General features: G+C 37.5%; 1 long non-coding RNA gene and 1 pseudogene across 2 annotated transcripts in view; one reads left to right on the forward strand and one right to left on the reverse strand.

Annotated features, from left to right (window-relative positions):
• The window catches only part of LOC137204799 (uncharacterized), a 42985-nt gene that overhangs the window by 7301 nt on the left and 15886 nt on the right, over positions 1-19798 (forward strand). The window lies entirely within an intron of this gene.
• LOC137205100 (DNA endonuclease RBBP8-like) lies at positions 240-10403 on the reverse strand (annotated as a pseudogene).

Raw genomic sequence — 19798 nt, forward strand, 5'->3', positions numbered from 1 at the left:
AATAAAGTAATAAACAACTCTTAACTTGGAGTACAAAATGAAAGCACCTTATTTTTTAAAGGTGCAAAAGCAAGAAAATATGACATAAACTTATCCATTTTTAGTCATCTGTGTGATGGGTAAATGCCATTTAAAAATATTTTCAATAGAAAAATGAGTTATAAATCAGTTTTCAGAAGATCAAAAAAATCAATGTTTAATACCAACTTTAACTATAAATAAAAAGAATATTATCATTTCTCCTGTTTTTGCTTCAACATTTATGTCTTCTGCTCTTTGCCTTTTGGAAAAAGTATTGCATTGCAAGGCTGCTGTCTTTTTGGATGAGGAGAAGGATCAAGATCTTCTTTAATGTAACCTCTTTCCATACAAGTCTGAGTGGAAGGAAAACCAACTTCCCAGAAATTCTCTGGTGTGTTGGGTGGAATGTAGCGAAATCGGTGTCTTGAGCAGGAAGCCAACTTCTTTTCTCTTCTGCTGGAAAATCTGCATAATAAATCTCACATTCCTTACATGTGTGTCCAAGCAATTTTTTTCTTTCTTCTTTTTTCCAAACCACCTCAATATGAGGAAAAGTTTGTAAGCTAGTCTCTCTTTCATCATCTTTAAAATATGGCTTCACAAACGCTTTCTGTTTGACTTTATCTTGTTTATCACCAGGAGAGTTTGGTTTTTTTGTAGCAGTTGACAACTCCTTCTCTTCATCTGCTACTTAGGGGAAGCTATCCACCAAACAGGATTCATATTCTTCATGTGTAGTCCGATCAAACATATCTTCCAAGCTATCTTTCATTTTTCTTTCTCCATTTGGACTTTTTCCTCCCTTTTGCTCTTGGTTCTTCATTTTTAAAAGCATAGTTTCACTAACCAACGTACAGTCCATGTCCACTGTCTTTCCTCCTGCTAATCTTCACTGACTGCCACCCTTTGTATCTACTACAGTAATATCCATTTTATACTGAGAAAGATTTGCTCCTGGATCTATACTCCACTGGATGTTTTCAAAGGATACATCTTAGTTGTTCTGTAGAGATTTTGTTTTAACAATTCTACTGGATTTAACTGAAGAACTGATGCAAGTTCACATGCTCCATGGACTGACCTGGTTTTTATTTTTATAGGCTCACATAAACCAGCACCGTTCATGTCATCAAAAAGATTGTCTGTCTCCAAACTTTCACGTGGACGTAGAGGAATTTTAAAGATAGAATTTTCTTCCTTTATTTGTAACAGTGCTTTATTATCCGGAGATTTACTCAAAGACGGGAGGAGGGACTCCTGTAAACTGCTGGTCTCTTCTGGGGAATCTTTGGTTAATCCACAGCTCCCACTCAAGGCCTTACGGCTTAAGGAAGAGCCCTTTGCGACAGGCTTCAAAACCTCATAAAGGGTCACTTGCCTAAATCCAGTTTTAGAGTTGTCACTTCCTTGGCTTTTCTCTTGTCGCTGAATAGGTGAAAATCGATCAGACAGATCCAGAGGTTTATCCATCACATAGTCTCCATTCATGTAAGAATGACTATCCAGTGGAAAAGGAAAAGCATTTTCTTTATCAAAGGAGGCTTGGGGGCAGCTTACTTCATCTTCACTTTCTTCCTTGATTTTCTTCCTTTTGGTTCGACCTCCCAGTGATTTCAGGGGTACCACATGTTTACCTTTATCAGTAACTATCTTTTTTTTTTTTTTTTTTGCGGTACTAGGGCCTCTCACCGTTGTGGTCTCTCCCGTTGCGGAGCACAGGCTCCGGACGCGCAGGCTCAGCGGCCATGGCTCACGGGCCCAGCCGCTCCGCGGCATGTGGGATCTTCCTGGACCGGGGCACGAACCCTCGTCCCCTGCATCGGCAGGCGGACTCTCAACCACTGCGCCACCAGGGAAGCCCAGTAACAGTATCTTTAATGTGACCAATACTATCCTGTTCACTTAGGGGTTCACTTGTATTTTTATTTATAAGCATCTGCTTATTAGAAGATGACTCGTTAGTGATCTTGTTCACTTCAGCCCCAAGATTATGATGTGTGAAAAGGGCACCATCTTCAGATTTTCATCTAGGTTTCTCTGATCTAGAATTAGAAGTGTCGCTGAAAGACATTGTTTTCAGATGGTTTTTCTTACCAGTCTCTAAAAGAGAAGGGGACAAACTTGTATTCAAACCTAAACTATTTTTCACATTAGAGGTAGCTCCAAATACAGGAGATGATACCCAAGTAGTCGATTCTTCTTGAGGAGGAGTCTTTGAATTAGAATCTGAAAATCTTAAACCATCTTCACAATTTCTTCTAGATTCCTCAAAAGGTTTTCTGTGATCTCCTTCCACACAGTAGTAGAGCTCATCACCAAGTGGGCTCCTAGGTCCTCGATATTCAGATTCATCTTGAACACTAAGTCCAAGTGTTTCAGCAACAACTGTAGCTAAATTATCAGGAGGATAACTGCTTTTTCCATGTGTGTTAGCCACTGGAGCTTGACTCTGATCACAAGTGTCAGCCACTAGAATTTCACGTTCATTATGTTTATGTTGCGGATGAGGTGAAGACTTTGGTACTTTTCTCCATTCACGTGCACACCCAGAGTGCTTCAGTTTCGTATGTGTTGGTTCTACGTGTCGGACGTGGAGGTTCTCCTTCCTTCACAGCCGGTTAGTGCCAGAAAATGAAAAGGTTGTTGCTGGTGCATCTGGAATAACATCTTCCTCGGATTCAAGATCGGTTGCTTGTTGTGGTTGATCATTCTCAGTTTTCTGCTGCAGCTGTTCAGAAAGCTTTTTATTTTCTTCCTGCATTCTTTTCATTCATAAGCTCTGTGATAAGCTTAAGATTCTGCTGCTGAATATTTTCAAACTCTTGCTGTTTCTTCCGCATATGTTCTTCAGTTACTGCACAGTGATCATGTAAACCTGCTCTTAATCGGTCTTCTAAAATTTTAATGGTTTCATGAAGGACTTTCCGTGGCTCTCTCAGCTGTTGATTTTTGGTGAAGAATTCTTCTAGTCTTAGTGCATCTCGAATCCATTCCTTTTTCAGTTTGGTTACTTTTACTTGTAGACCTTGTACTTCTTTATCATGATACTCCTTTATTGTTGTCCAAAGATCCTTAAAGTCATTAGATACATCTGCAGAACTAGGGCTTCCACAACTGCTTCCTGAGACGTTCGTCTTGCTTAATATGCTCACACTTCTACTGCCTAATGTTTTCTGACCTTTGCTGTTACATTATACAGGTCTGAAGTTGTCTTTGGCCAGTTCAAATATGGCTTGCAAGATGGCCTGGAGATTCTCGAAAGCCCCATCAGGAAAGCGAGCACGCTATGGGGCAGGGAGGAGACGGCCGTTTGCTTTTCTCCTCATTCCCTCACCAATCTGCCAAACCGCCTGCAGCCGAGCCGCCCCCTCAGGGCAGCCTGAGGTTACCAGAGCTGGGGGAGGGCCCGAGGGCCCTGAATTACCTTTCTGATGATTTTAAGTAAATTAGTATCTCCCGTTTTTCTAGATCTCATATCCACATTTCCTTATGGTAATTACAGCATGTCAGAATGTCTTAAAACAACCAGTCTTTTCAAATTTCCCAACAATGGACTTGATAAACAGAAAAAAATGAACCTAACACAGAAATCACCATACTATTCAATTGAGTCCTCAGCCAGTGATTCATATAATCTGTCAAACATAGCTCATTCTATGTGAAAAAATCTTTCCTATAAGAAAATTTTTCTAAAAAATCCTTCCACAGTAGCACAGTTCATCTTTTGTTTGTGCAAATGTATAAATGATCTGCTTTCCTAAGCCTATAAAATGTGTTCTTCTTTCCAGATGTGGGTGGTTGAACACATCAATCGTTAAGTAATTTGTTAGTTTCTCTGTAGAAGTTCTATCAGCACCTGGTACTCTAACAGATGCTAGTATAGCAATAATGTAATGAGGTTGGTGATGGTCCAAGTTTGGTGTTTGCTTTTCTTTGAGGAATCATAATGGAGAAAAGGAATGTCACAGTTTTCTGGCTGATTAAGCACCAAACAGTCCTGCCCTTTGCCTGGGTTGTAGCATTTTCCAGCATCTTAACATGGCTTGATGACACGTACTTGATAGGATTGTCTCTTTCCTATCAGTCTGCCTTTGAGAATCACTGAATCTGAATTATATGTGTGACTTCTGAACTCATCTCGGTCCAACTCCATCACGTTAGAGATGAGCAATCTGATGTCCGGAAAGATGAAATGACTGACAGTAATCTTTCAGCTGATCAGTGCTCACGTAGGATGTGAACCTGGGCTCTCAGTCGCGCTGTTACACTTCTCTTTCCGTCCTTTTGCCCTTCTTGAAGCTTAGGTCATGGTCTCATGATCAAGTATAATACTTGATAACTAATGAAGGTTTGTTGTTGAATGTATGAATTAGGTACACCAAAAATAACTTATTTTGCCCTCAAATTTTTTTGAAAAATTTCAACTTTAAGTTAATTTGTAAGACATGTAAAATAAATATACATAACACCTTTTACCTAGGATCATCAATTCTTAATAATTTGTCACATTTTCTTTCTTTCCTTTTTCCTTCCTTCCCCCTTCTTTCCTTTCTTCCCTCCTTCCTTCCTTCCTTCCTTCTTTCCTCCCTCTCTCTTTCTGGACATATATATATACATACATATATATACACACCATATATATGAGACATACATATATACACACAATGTGCATACATACACTTATGTGTATATACATATATATTCACAAGTGCATATATATATTTTCTCTGACATTGAGAAAAAGTTTCAGACATCATGAAAATTCACATCAAGTTCTTTATTGTGTATTTCCTCCACCCATTATCCAAAATTACCATAATGCAATTATCACACTCATGAAAATTAAATTGATACACTACTATTGTCTAATTTATAGTCAGTATTCAAATATCCACTTTTATTCTAGTAATGTATCTTATAGCTATTTCTTTTTCCATCCAATTCCTGATCCAACCAAGGATCAAAATTGCTTTAGTTATCATTCTCTTTAGTACTTTTACACCTAGTAGAGTTCTGCATTTTTTTAAAAGTCCATGACATGGACATTTTTGAAGACTCTAGACCTATTTTTTTTTAACATCTTTATTGGAGTATAATTGCTTTACAATGATGTGTTAGTTTCTGCTTTATAACAAAGTGAACCAGTTATACATATACATCTGCTCCCATATCACTTCCCTTTTGCGTCTCCCTCCCTCCCATCCTCCCTATCCCACACCTCTAGGTGGTCACAAACCACCTAGCTGATCTCCCAGTGCTATGCGGCTGCTTCCCACTAGTTATCTATTTTACGTTTGGTGGTGTATATATGTCCATGCCACTCTCTTACTTCATCCCAGTTTACCCTTCCCCCTCCCCGTATCCTCAAGCCCATGCTCTAGTAGGTCTGTGTCTTTATTCCCGTCTTACCCCTAGGTTCTTCATTACCTTTTTTTAAATGTTTTTTTCTTAGATTCCATATATATGTGTTAGCATGCTGTATTTGTTTTTCTATTTCTGACTTCACTGTATGACAGACTCTAGGTCGATCCACTTCACTACAAATAACTCAATTTCGTTTCTTTTTATGGCTGAGTAATATTCCATTGTATATATGTGCCACATCTTCTTTATCCATTCATCCGTTGACGGACACTTACTTAGGTTGCTTCCATGTCCTGGCTATTGTAAATAATGCTGAAATTAACATTTTGGTACATGACTCTTTTTGAATGATGGGTTTCACAGGGTATATGCCCAGTAGTGGGATTGCTCGGTTGTATGGTCATTCTATTTGTAGTTTTTTAAGGAACCTCCATACTGTTCTCCACAGTGGTTGTATGAATTTACATTCCCACCAACAGTGCAAGAGGGTTTCCTTTACTCCACACCCTCTCCAGCATTTATTGTTTCTAGATATTTTGATGATGGCCATTCTGACCGGTGTGAAATGATATCTCATTGTAGTTTTGATTTGCATTTCTCTAATGATTAGTGATGTTGAGCATTCTTTCATGTGTTTGTTGGCAGTCTGTATATCTTCTTTGGAGAAATGTCTATTTAGGTCTTCTGTCCATTTTTGGATTGGGTTGTTTGCTTTTTTTGTTATTGAGCTGCATGTGCTGCTTGTAAATTTTGGAGATTAATTCTTTGTCAGTTGATTCATTTGCAAATATTTTCTCCCATTCCGAAGGCTGTCTTTGTGTCTTGTTTATGGTTTCCTTTCCTGTGCAAATCTTTTAAGTTTCATTAGGTCCCATTTGTTTATTTTCGTTTTTATTTCCATTTCTCTAGGAGTTGGGTCAAAAAGGATGTTGCTGTGATTTATGTTATAGAGTGTTCTGCCTATGTTTTCCTCTAAGAGTTTGATAGTGTCTGGCCTTACATTTAGGTCTTTAATCCATTTTGAGTTTATTTTTGTGCATGGTGTTAGGGAGAGTTCTAATTTCATACTTTTACATGTACCTGTCCAGTTTTCCCAGCAGCACTTATTGAACAGGCTGTCTTTTCTCCACTGTATATTCTTGCTTCCTTTATCAAAGATAAGGTGACCATATGTGCGTGGGTTTATCTTTGGGCTTTCTATCCTGGTCCATTGATCTATATTTCTGTTTTTGTGCCATTACCATACTGTCTTGATTACTGTAGCTTTGTAGTATAATCTGAAGTCAGGGGGCCTGATTCCTGCAGCTCCATTTTTCGTTCTCAAGATTGCTTTGGGTCTTTTGTGTTTCCATACAAATTGTGAAATTTTTTGTTCTAGTTCTGTGAAAAATGCCAGTGGTAGTTTGATAGGGATTGCATCGAATCTGTAGATTGCTTTGGGTAGTAGAGTCATTTTCACAATGTTGATTCTTCCAATCCAAGAACATGGTATATCTCTCCATCTATTTGTATCATCTTTAATTTCTTTTATCAGTATCTTATAATTTTCTGCATACAGGTCTTTTGTCTCCTTAGGTTGGTTTATTCCTAGATATTTTATTCTTTTTGTTACAATGGTAAATGGGGTGTTTTCTTGATTTCACTTTTAGATTTTTCATCATTAGTGTATAAGAATGCCAGAGATTTCTGTGCATTGATTTTGTATCCTGCTACTTTACCAAATTCATTGATTAGCTCTAGTAGTTTTCTGGTAGCAGAAAACTTTTATGGCTGTTAGTATTTGCCTTCTGTATTGAGGTGCTCCTATGTTGGGTGCATAAATATTTACAATTGTTATATCTTCTTCTTGGATTGATCCCTTGATCATTATGTAGTGTCCTTCTTTGTCTCTTGTAATAGTCTTTAAAGTATATTTTGTCTGATATGAGAACTGCTACTCCAGCTTTCTTCTGATTTCCATTTGCATGGAATATCTTTTTCCATCCCCTCACTTTCAGTCTGTATGTGTCCCTAGGTCTAAAGTGGGTCTCTTGTAGACAGCATATGTACGGGTCTTGTTTTTGTATCCATTCAGCCAGTCTGTGTATTTTGGTGGGAGCATTTAATCCATTTACATTCAAGGTAATTATCGATATGTATGTTCCTATTCCCATTTTCTGAATTGTTTTGGGTTTGTTATTGTAGGTTTTTTCCTTCTCTTGTGTTTCTTCCCTAGACAAGTTCCTTTAGCATTTGTTATAAAGCTGGTTTGGTGGTGCTGAACTGTCTCAGCTTTTGCTTGTCTGTAAAGGTTTTAATTTCTCCATCAAATCTGAATGAGATCCTTGCTGGGTAGAGTAATCTTGGTTGTAGGTTTTTCTCCTTCATCAATTTAATATGTCCTGCCACTTACTTCTGGCTTGCAGAGTTTCTGCTGAAAGTTCAGGTGTTAACCTTTTGGGGATTCCCTTGTGTGTTATTTGTTGTTTTTCCCTTGCTGCTTTTAATATGTTTTCTTTGTACTTAATTTTTGATAGTTTGATTAATATGTGTCTTGGTGTGTTTCTCCTTGGATTTATTCTGTATGGGACTCTCTGTGCTTCCTGGACTTGGTTAACTATTTCCTTTCCCATATTAGGGAAGTTTTCAACTATAATCTTTTCAAATATTTTCTCAGTCCCTTTCTTTTTCTCTTCTTCTTCTGGGACCCCTATGATTTGAATATTGGTGCATTTAATGTTGTCCCAGATGTCTCTGAGACTGTCCTCAGTTCTTTTCATTCTTTTTTCTTAATTCTGCTCTGCAGGAGCTATTTCCACTCTTTTATGTTCCAGGTTACTTATCTGTTCTTCTGCCTCAGTTATTCTGCAATTGATCCCTTCTAGAGTATTTTTAATTTCAGTTATTGTGTTGTTCATCATTGATTGTTTCCTCTTTAGTTCTTCTAGGTCCTTGTTAAATGTTTCTTGCATTTTGTCTATGCTATTTCCAACATTTTGGATCATCTTTACTATCATTATTCTGAATTCTTTTTCATGTAGACTGCTTATTTCCTCTTCATTTGTTAGGTCTGGTGGGTTTCTACCTTGCTCCTTCATCTGCTGTGTGTTTTTCTGCCTTTTCATTTTGCTTATCTTACTGTGTTTGGGGTCTCCTTTTCACAGGCTGCAGGTTCGTAGTTCCCGTTGTTTTTGGTGTCTGCCCCCAGTGGCTAAGGTTGGTTCAGTGGGTTGTGTAGGCTTCCTGGTGGAGGGGACTAGTGCCTGTGTTCTGGTGGATGAGGCTGGATCTTGTATTTCTGGTGGGCAGGTCCACGTGTGGTGGTGTGTTTTGGGGTGTCTGTGGCCTTATTATGATATTAGGCAGCCTCTCTGCTAATTGATGAGGCTCTGTTCCTGTCTTGCTAGTTGTTTGGCATAGGGTGCCCAGCACTGTAGCTTGCTGGTCGTTGAGTGAAGCTGGTTGTTGTTGTTGGTGTTGAGATGGAGATCTCTGGGAGATTTTCACCGTTTGATATTATGTGGAGCTGGGAGGTCTCTTGTGGACCAGTGTCCTGAAGTTGGCTCTCCCACCTCAGAGGCACAGCACTGACTCCTGGCTGGAGCACCAAGAGCCTGTCCTCCACACGGCTCAGAATAAAAGAGAGAAAAAAATAGAAGGAAAGAAAGAAAGAGGATAAAATAAAATAAAGATAAAATAAAATAAAGTTGTTAATATAAAAATTATCAAGGAAAAAATTTTAAAAAGTAAAAAAAAAAAAAAAAAACGGACAGACTGAACCCTAGGACAAATGGTGAAAGCAAAGCTATAGACAAATCTCACACAGAAGCATATAGATACACACTCACAGAAAGAGAAAAGGGGAAAAAATAATATATCTTTGCTCCCAAAGTCCACTCCTCAATTTGGGATGACTCGTTGTGTATTCAGGTATTCCACTGATGCAGGTACATCAAGTTGATTGTGGAGCTTTAATCCGCTGCTCCTGAGGCTGCTGGGAGGGATTTCCCTTTCTCTTCTTTGTTCGCACAGCTCCCGGGGCTCAGCTTTGGATTTGGCCCCGCCTCTGCGTGTAGGTTGCCGGAGGGCGTCTGTTCTTTGCTCAGACAGGATGGGGTTAAAGGAGCCGCTGATTGGGGGCTGTGGCTCACTCAGGCCCGGGGGGGAGGGAGGGGCACGGCGTGAGGGGCGGGCCTGTGGCGGCAGAGGCCGGTGTGACGTTGCAGCAGCCTGAGGCGCGCTGTGCGTTCTTCCGGGGAAGTTGTGCCTGGATTACGGGACCCTGGCAGTGGCGGGCTGCACAGGCTCGCGGGAGGGGCGGTGTGGAGAGTGACCTGTGCTCGCACACAGGCTTCTTGCCCGCGCTTTTAGGCGCGGCTCGCACCAGTCTCTGGAGCTCATTTAGGCGGTACTCTGAATCCCCTCTCCTCGCGCACCAGGAAACAAAAGAGGTAAGAAAAAGTCTTGTCTCTTCAGCAGCTCCAGACTTTTTCCTGGACTTCCTCCCGGGTAGCTGTGGCGCACTGGCCCCCTTCAGGCTGCGTTCACGCCGGCAACCCCAGTCCTCTCCCTGCGCTCCAACCGAAGCCCGAGCCTCAGCTCCCAGCCCCGCCCGCCCCGGCGGGTGAGCAGACAAGCCTCTCGGGCTGGTGAGTGCCGGTCGGCAGCGATCCTCTGTGCGGGAATCTCTCCGCTTTGCCCTCCGCACCCCTGTTGCTCTGCTCTCCTCTGCGGCTCCGAAGCTTTCCCCTCCGCCACCCGCAGTCTCCGCCCGCGAAGGGGCTTCCTAGTGTGTGGAAAACTTTCCTCCTTCACAGCTCCCTCCCACTGGTGCGGGTCCCGTCCCTATTCTTTTGTCTCTGTTTTTTCTTTTTTCTTTTTCCCTACCCTGGGATGTGGGGAGTTTCTTGCCTTTTGGAAGGTCTGAGGTCTTCTGCCAGTGATCAGTGGGTGTTCTACAGGAGCAGTTCCACGTGTAGATGTATTTCTGGTGTATCTGTGGGGAGGAAGGTAATCTCCGCGTCTTACTCTTCCGCCATCTTCTCAAATCTCTCTAGACCATTTTTTTTGTTGTCTGGATTTGTCTGATTTTTCCTTATGATTAGAATCAGGTTAAACCTTTTTGGCAAGAAACTGCCAAAGTGATATTACATCTTTCTTAGCACATTAATTCAAGTAACACACGATGTCAGCATAACCCATCATTGTTGATGTTAAAATCATCACCTACTTAAGGTGATGTCTAGTTGATAAGAGCCTTTTAAGCAGTTAAATATTATCTAGATTCTAACTTTGTCATATAGTACCTACCAGATTGTCTATACATTTCAATTTTTATGTTCTGTAAATTTTCAAAATTAAAAATATTGGTTATATAGTAAAAAAACTTTATTTTTAGCCTCAAGGCTAATTTTTTATATTTTCATCTCCTTTATACCTATTTTTAATATGTTCTGAAGTTTGGAATTCATTATTTGTATGCTTCTGCTTTTTTTTTTTTTTTTTTTTTTTGTGGTATGCGTGCCTCTCACTGTTGTGGCCTCTCCCGTTGCGGAGCACAGGCTCTGGACGCGCAGGCTCCGCGGCCATGGCTCATGGGCCCAGCCGCTCCGCAGCATGTGGGATTTCCCGGACCGGGGCACGAACCCGCCTCCCCTGCATCGGCAGGTGGACTCTCAACCACTGCGCCACCAGGGAAGCCGTGCTTCTGCTTTTTGATGACAGATTTTTCAGCATTTTAAATATGGTTTTATTTGCTGTTATAGAAGAAAGCATGTCATTTACACAGTTATTTATTTGAGTAGCATCATCATTTCTTCTAACCCAATAAATCAAACATCACTAAATGACTAAGATCTTGACCATGGCTGTAGTCATGACATATTAAGCTTTTCAACCTACTAATAACCTCATAAATTTAATATGCAGAATATGCACAATGAAGTAACTTGTGTTCTGTTAATATTGCATTAAACATCTAGCAATTATTTAATAACATTATGTTCAACTGTGTGATTCCAATTAACAATTAGCATAGGCATTAAAAACACCAATAATTACTGACTTTTTTATAGAGTACAAAAACACTTTGACATCTTCTGAAGTATTTGCCGTATGAAATTATCTCTCATCAGTGTTATATTTTGACCTGTACTTAGTCTAACTAAATTATTTTCACTTGAATCTGATAACGTGAAGTTTTCATAAAAGATAACAATTTGATGTTGCTTGTAACCTCATTCAAATACCATGTTGCCTTGGATAAACGTGTTTGCCAGTGTTTAATTAGGAGTACGCAGCATCATTTTGACAAAAGAAAGCCATTCCAAGAAAGAAAGCATCCCTAAGGCCTTGGTGTTTCTTTTGCATCACACTAATTCTCTTGCCAAGTTGGCTATCTGTCATTCAGGCTGCTTGCCATTGTAGATTCCATGTGTCAGCCTGAATCCGTCTCTTCAACACTGACAAGTTTTTCTTGATCTCAGAGATTGATCAAGGTTTTCACACAGGAAAAGAAATTAATATTTTTTCAGAGTTATTTTTTATTTTTTAGTAAAACCCGGAACTCTAGAAGAATTTATTTGTCAGCAAATTATAATCAACTCTGTCTCTGTGCTTTGACAAAAAAGTGCTATACCTGGAATGCTTTTTCCTGAGGTTTCCAAGTAAAAATTGCTGCCAGATACCTTTTTTTTTTCTTTTTTTTTTGCTAGCTTCCATCATACTACTTGCTAATATACCTCATTGAAGAAAGGGCATTAAGTGAGGCCATATGGGAAGCCATTCACTGCTCCATGTTTCTTGTAATGCGCGCAGGTATCCCTGCAGGTACAATGTTGTCCCTAATAGTCACATTTAAGCACGACCACCAGGGATGCTCTTCCTATGGAGGAATCACCGTGAAAACTTCTTAACAACCTTGTCAATTTCTAATAAACTATTTCTAAAAGGTAATGTTCTCATGTGGTGTAACCCCATAACAGAATGGAAACAGGCTTAGAGAAATTGAATTTCATGATTTGGAAGGGTTATTTAGTGTAATGTTTCTTAAACCTGAAAGATAATCAGAATCATCTGGGGAGCTCTTCTGAAATAGAGATTATCCAACTGCAGACCTACTGAATCAGAATCTCCAGGAACCTGTGTTTAATTTGTAAAATTTGTTCTGCCTTCTAAGTAAGTTAGGAATGACATAAGGCCTAGCTCAACATGCGCAACCTTTTTTTCACATTATCCCTCACAAGGGAAGTTACCGTATTAATATGGCACACTTGGATAAAGGGCTGGGACGCCTCCAGAGGAGCTCCAGGGTCCAACCAGTTGTACCCAGGCTGGAAGAAGCAGTATATAGGCACATCTATAACACATCTTTGGGTCATCGATATATTCTAACAACCCAGATTAGCTAACAGGAAAACCTAGGAGTAGAAAATAATCTAGAGTGGGCTCACTCCCAGAACAGTGTGATCTTTCAACTCTTCCACTGTTTCTCTGTTTTAAGACAGAATGATATTCAAAGGATTCAAAGAGAAATTTGTAGCTTATGAAGAAAGTTAAGAAAGTGTACTCCTTAGAATTCTTCCTTTTAACAGTGACAGAAACACAGCTCACATTTGAAAAATTAAAAAAAATATATATATATATATCTCCAATCTCCTGTATATCTGGGTTCTGCTTTCCACTTAGAGTTTCATTTTCAAACAGTCTCTCTCTACATTATCTCAAGAGGGCCACTAGCAGCTCTCAGTGGGACTAGAGCAGGGATGTGGGAGAGAAATATGATGCTCATAGTAAAGAGATGCTAGGTATACCACTATATGTTTATGCTGAATAGAGAATATGTTATTGCTCAGAGCCATGTGGCTGATAAGGAAAGAAGGAAAGAGCAAAGCTGTCCTAAATGTTCTAGATACAAAATGGGTTGGGATCCTACAGCAGTGGTTGCCTAGGGAAGGTTTCTTGCTCAGAAGATTTAGACTCTCCTAACTCAGCAAAAACCTTAGGCTATCTGAAAGATTAGGTTAAATCTATAAGAATATTACTTCAAATTAATCTGTGCTTTAAATTTTTATTTATTTCATATAATAGTTATCATTGGTTTTTTAATAAATAAAACATTTTTATTATACAAAATATATAACACAATAGAAAGCATGCTGTATTTTTCTCTGAAAAATCTGATTTTGTAGAACACAAGGGTGTAATGAAGGCATTAATATTATCCTTGTGGTTCCTCACCCCAATTAAAGGTAATTTACAAAAAAAGGTAATACTGAGCTTTATGAGGACTACTTTGGCATAGATAAATGTAAAATTGCATTAAACATTACTTAACCTGACAGAGTCTTTAGTAGATAAATTATCAAGCTGCTTTTAACTGAATCATCACCACAGGTCACTGTGCCTGGAAATCCCCACCAGGAGGATGACTCCTAACTTCACCAGGCCCTCTTCAAGAGCTCAGCCTGTACAAATGGGTGAGAGGAAACTAGGAGACTGTTAATGAATCAAAATTGTTTTAGTTTGTCGATTTTTGCTATGAAAATCTGACTATGGGACAGTGTAGAACATAATTTGTATAAATTTATCTAATAAAATAGAATACCTGAGATGACTCACAATGAATAAACAAGTCATTCACAATTATTGAGTATTTTTGTATTTTATAATATTGATATTTATGGTGACTTCCTCTAGTTTATCACTTTAGAGGTAAAGTATTTTTGTAAAGCATATGCCAGTTGAAAGTGTTCTTATTGAAACAGTACCATCAAATACCAGAGAACTCTCTTTTAACGTTTCACTACTAATCTTTCCTTTGGGTTTTGCCTGTGGCAGTATGTACAGATTTGCTAGGCAGATCCGGAATAAAATCCCAGCTGATTGACTTTGTTTCCTAAAGTCAGCTTCCTAAACATCAGTTTCATTTTCTATAAAATGTGATCTACAATTTTAATAACTATAATACTACCTATATCACAAGACTCAGAGAATAACATTAGATATTACCTATTACTTGTTCAGTACCATGTGTAATATGTGTTACTTTTAGATATTGATATTAAGCCCTATAAATATTCTTGAAGCCATATCTAAAAAAATCATAAACACATTTCCAAAGATAGAAAACACATCCTTATTTTTAATTTCACCATTTTATTAATACTTCAGACACATCACCTTAGTGATTACACACATTTTTATACCCATGCATTAGTTTATATTATTCTTCCCAGAATCCCATGAGACAAACCTCTCAGGAGACTGGGATAGATTAAGATTGAGTGATTTTTCACACAGTCATTTGGTTATTATAAGACCTATGCTTCTATGACTCTATGGCTCTGTCACCCAAGGTTCTTGAGAGTCCTGCATTTTCTCTGAAATAAAGCAACACAGCTGTTAAAGAAGTATCATCAATCCTGTTCAGGAATCCAATAATATCACATTATATAATAACATAAATCTTCTTTTTTTCAAAGATTTTGTTTTTCTTAAGATGTATTACATACAAGGTCTTAACATGTCTTAAGACATGTTAGATTTCCCTGGTATACTCATTATAATTTAGTCCAATGTAGCATGAAAATATTTTTGACCCTGTGTTGTCTCTAGCGTTATCTGTAAATGTTAGAACTACATTAACATTTAACTTTAATTTTAAACTCATTTTGGGAGATACAGTAAGTTAAATATAACGTGTAATTAAATTCAAAACTACATATTGACTACTTTGTAAAACACACGATAGATATTGTGAAAGAAATAGTATTGATTAAATCACATCTAGAAGAAAAAAATAGTGATAAAGAATAGTAGTACAGAAGGAGATTGATTTTAAATAGCAGAACCTGAGAAGGTTTACAAAGGAAGTAGTATGAGTTAGTTATTGAATGACAAGAGGGAAATTCATTTATTCACTTCTTTATTCATCAAATATTGATTAACATCTATTATATTTATTTTCTCATTCATTCATTCAACAAATATTTATTGAGTATGTACTATGCCATTCACTGTCATTGTCACTAGGGATAAGGAAATGAGCAAAGAGAGAAGCGTTTTCCTTCAGGTATTATGTATTCCATGGGGCAGGAATAGAAAATAAGTACAGAAATGAATAAATATAAAATAATATAGATATGTAAAACATGAAGCCAAATGCTTTGGAGAGCAATGAAGCAGGATGAAGTGGTCACAGACAATGAATTTTGCTCTCAATCTTAACTGAATTGAAAGTTACCTGGAAAGCTTGTATTTTTATTGTTTTCCAGGTTTATTGAGATAAAAATTGACATATAACAGTGCATAAGTTTAAGGTATACAACGTAATGATTTGATAGATGTATGTATTGTGAAATGATTACAACAAAAATTTAGTTAATATCAATAACATAATCACAATTTTTTCTTGTGATGAGAACTTTTGAGACCCACTCTCATAGAGAGTTTAAAATATATAATACATTATTGATAATTATAGTAACTAAGCCATATGTTATACTCCCCAAACTTATTTATCTTATAACTGGAAGTTTGTACTTTTTGACCACATTCACACATTTTCCTTACCTACTACCTCTGGCCCTGGCTACCACCAATCTGTTTTCTGTTTCTATGAGTTTGGGCATTTTAGATTTCACATATAAGGGAGATCATACAATATTTGTCTTTTTCTATCATATTGTTATGCCAGTACCATACTGTTTTGATTATATGTTTGTAATATAGTTCGTTTTGATATAGCTTTATAATGTACTTTGAAATCAGGAGTGATGTTTCCAGATTTGTTCTTCCTCCTCAGGATTGCTGTGGCTAGTCAGAGTCTTTTAAGGTTTCAAAAAGACTTAAGGATTGTTTTTTCTATTTTCTGTAAAAAAAAAAAAAAATGCCATTGGAATTTTGATAGCAATTGCACTGAATCCGTAGAGACATTTTAACAATATCAATTCCTCTGTTCCATGTTCCTTGAACACAGGGTATCTTTTAATTTATTTGCATCTTCTTCAATTTCTTTCATCAATGTCTTATAGTTTTCAGTGTACAGATCTTTCACCTCCTTACTTACATTTATTCCTAGGCTTTTATTATTTTTAATACTATTATATATGGAATTCTTTTCTTTATTTCTTTTTCACCTAGTTCATTTTCATAGATCATTGTTAGCATAAAGAATTGCAACTGTTTTCTTGTATGTTGATTTTTTATCCTATAACTAAACTGAATTTGTTGATTAGATCTAACTTTTTTTGGTGGAGTCTTTAGGATTTTCTCTATGTAAAATCATGTCATCTGAAAACAGAGAAAATTTTACTTCTTTATTTACAATTTGGATGTCTTTTTTTTTTTTTCTTGCCTGATTCCTCAAGCTAGGGCTTCCAATATTATGTTGAATACGAGTGGTGAGAGTGGCACCCTTGTCTTATTCCTGGTCTTAGAGGAAAAGCTTTTAATCTTTCACCATTGAGTATGATATTAGCTGTGATCTTATCATATATGGACTTTATTATGTTGAGGTATGTTTCTTCTATATCCAGTTTGTTGAGAGGTTTTATCGTGAGTGGATGTTGAATTTTGTCAAATGCTTTTTCTGCATTTATTGAGATGATCATATGGTTTTTATGTTTCATTGTCTTAATGTAATGTATCACATTTATTTTGAACCATGTTTGCATTGCAGTGATGAATCCCACTTGATCATGATGCATGAAATTTTTAATGTGCTGTTAAATTTGCTTTGTTAGTAATTTGTTGAGAATTTTTGAATCTATATTAATCATAGGTATTAGCATCTAGTTTTCTGGCATCTAGTTTTCTTTCCTGTAATGCCCTTATCTGGCTTTGGCATCAGGAGTATTCTCATTAGGAGTATTCTCTCCTCTTCAATTTTTGGAAATATTTGAGAAAGACTGCCGTGAATTCTTATTTAAATGTTTGATTAAATTCATCAGTGAAACCATATGGTCCTGTGCTTTTTTGTTTGGAGGTTTTTAATTACAAATTCAATCTCCTTATTTGCTTGATTCTGTTTAGATTATCTATTTCTTCATGATTCAGTTTTGGTAAATTGTATATCTCTACAAATCTATCCATTTCTTCTAGGTTCTCCAATCTGTTGGTGTATGGTAATTCACAGTAGTTTCTCATGATCCTTTGTATTTCTGTGGTATCAGTTGTAATATCTCTTCTTTCACTTACAAGTTTGTGGATTTTGGTCTTTCTTTTTTCCTTAGTTAGTTTAAAGCTTTGTTGATTTTGTTTATATTTTCAAAGAACCAAATCTTAGTTTTGTTAATATTATCTATGGTTTTCTGTGTTTTATGTTATTTATTTATGTTCTAACTATTATTATTTTCTTTCTTCTGCTAACCTTGGGCCTAATTTGTTCTTCTTTTTGTAGTTCCATTAGGTGTAAAGTTGGGCTGTTTATTTGCCATCTCTCTTTTTTCTTGAGGTATTTTTATTGCTATAATCTTCCCTCTTAGAACTGGTTTTGCTACATTCCATTAATTTTTTTAACATCTTTATTGGAGTATAATTGCTCTACAATGGTGCATTAGCTTCTGCTGTATAAAAAAGTTAATCAGCCATACGCATACACATATCCCCATACCCCTCCCACCTGCATCTCCCTCCCACCCTCCCTATCCCACCCCTCTAGGTGGTCACAAAGCACCGAACTGATCTCCCTGTGCTATGCAGCTGCTTCCCACCAGCCATCCATTCTACATTTGGTAGTGTATATATGTCCATGACACGCTCACCTCATCCCAGCCCACCCTTCCCCCTCCCCATGTCCTGAAAACCACTCTCCACGTCTGCATCTTTATTCGTGTCCTGCCCCTGGTTCTTCATAACCATTTTTTTTTCTTTTTAGATACCATATATATGTGTTAGCATACGGTATTTGTTTTCATTTTCTGACATACTTCACTCTGTATGACAGACTCTAGATTCATCCACCTCACTACAAATAACTCAATTCCGTTTCTTTTTATGGCTGAGTAATATTCCATTGTATATATATGTGCTGTATCTTCTTTATCCATTCATCTGTCGATGGACAGTTAGGCTGCTTCCATGTCCTGGCTATTGTAAATGATGCTGCAGTAAATATTGTGGTACATGACTCTTTTTGAATTATGATTTTCTCAGGGTATATGCCCAGTAGTGGGATTGCTGGGTGTATGGTAGTTCTATTTTTAGTTTTTAAAGAAAACTCCATAATGCTCTCCATAGTGGCTGTATCAATTTACATTCCCACCAATAGTGCGAGAGGGTTCTCTTTTCTCCACACCCTCTCCAGCATTTATTGTTTGTAGACTTTTTGATGATGGCAGTTCTGACCGGTGTGAGGTGATACCTCATTGTAGTTTTGATTTGCATTTTTCCAATGACTAGTGATGTTGAGAATCCTTTCATGTGTTTGTTGGCAATCTGTATATCTTCTTTGCAGAAATGTCTATTTAGATCTTCAGTCCATTTCTGGACTGGGTTGTTGATTTTTTTGTTATTGAGCTGCATGAGCTGCTTGTATATTTTGGAGATTAATCCTTTGTCAGTTGCTTTGTTTGCAAATATGTTCTCCCATTCTGAGGGTTGTCTTTTGCTCTTGTTTGCGGTATACTTTGCTGTGCAAAGCTTTTAACTTGAATTAGGTCCTATTTGTTGATTTTTTGTTTTTATTTTCATTACTCTAGGAGGTGGGTCAAAAAAGATCTTGCTGTGATATATGTCATAGAGTGTTCTGCCTATTTTTTCCTCTAAGAGTTTTATAGTGTCTGGCCTTACATATAGGTCTTTTATCCATTTTGAATTTACTTTTTTGTGTGGTGTTAGGGAGTGTTCTAATTTCATTCTTTTACATGTAACTGTCCAGTTTTCCCAGCACCACTTATTGAAGAGGCTGTCTTTTCTCTATTGTATATTCTTGCCTCCTTTATCAAAAATAAGGTGACCATATGTGCGTGGGTTTATCTCTGGGCTTTCTATCCTGTTCCATTGATCTATATTTCTGTTTTTGTGCCAGTACCATACTATCTTGATTACTGTAGCTTTGTAGTATAGTCTGAAGTCAGGAAGCCTGATTCCTCCAGCTTCGTTTTTCTTTCTCAAGATTGATTTTGCTATTCAGGGTCTTTTGTGTTTCCATACAAATTGTGAAATATTTTGTTATAATTCTGAGAAAAATGCTATTGGTATCTTGATAGGGATTGCATTGAATCTGTAGATTGCTTTGGGTAGTACAGTCATTTTCACAATGTTGACCCTTCCAATCCAAGAACATGGTATATCTCTCCATCTGTCTGTATCATGTTTAATTTCTTTCATCAGTATCTTATAGCTTTCTGCATACAGGGCTTTTGTCTCCTTATGTAGGTTTATTCCTAGGTATTTTATTCTTTTTGTTGCAGTGGTAAATGGGAGTGTTTCC

Source organism: Pseudorca crassidens, chromosome 13, assembly GCF_039906515.1.
Source record: "Pseudorca crassidens isolate mPseCra1 chromosome 13, mPseCra1.hap1, whole genome shotgun sequence".
Classification (NCBI taxonomy): domain Eukaryota; kingdom Metazoa; phylum Chordata; class Mammalia; order Artiodactyla; family Delphinidae; genus Pseudorca; species Pseudorca crassidens.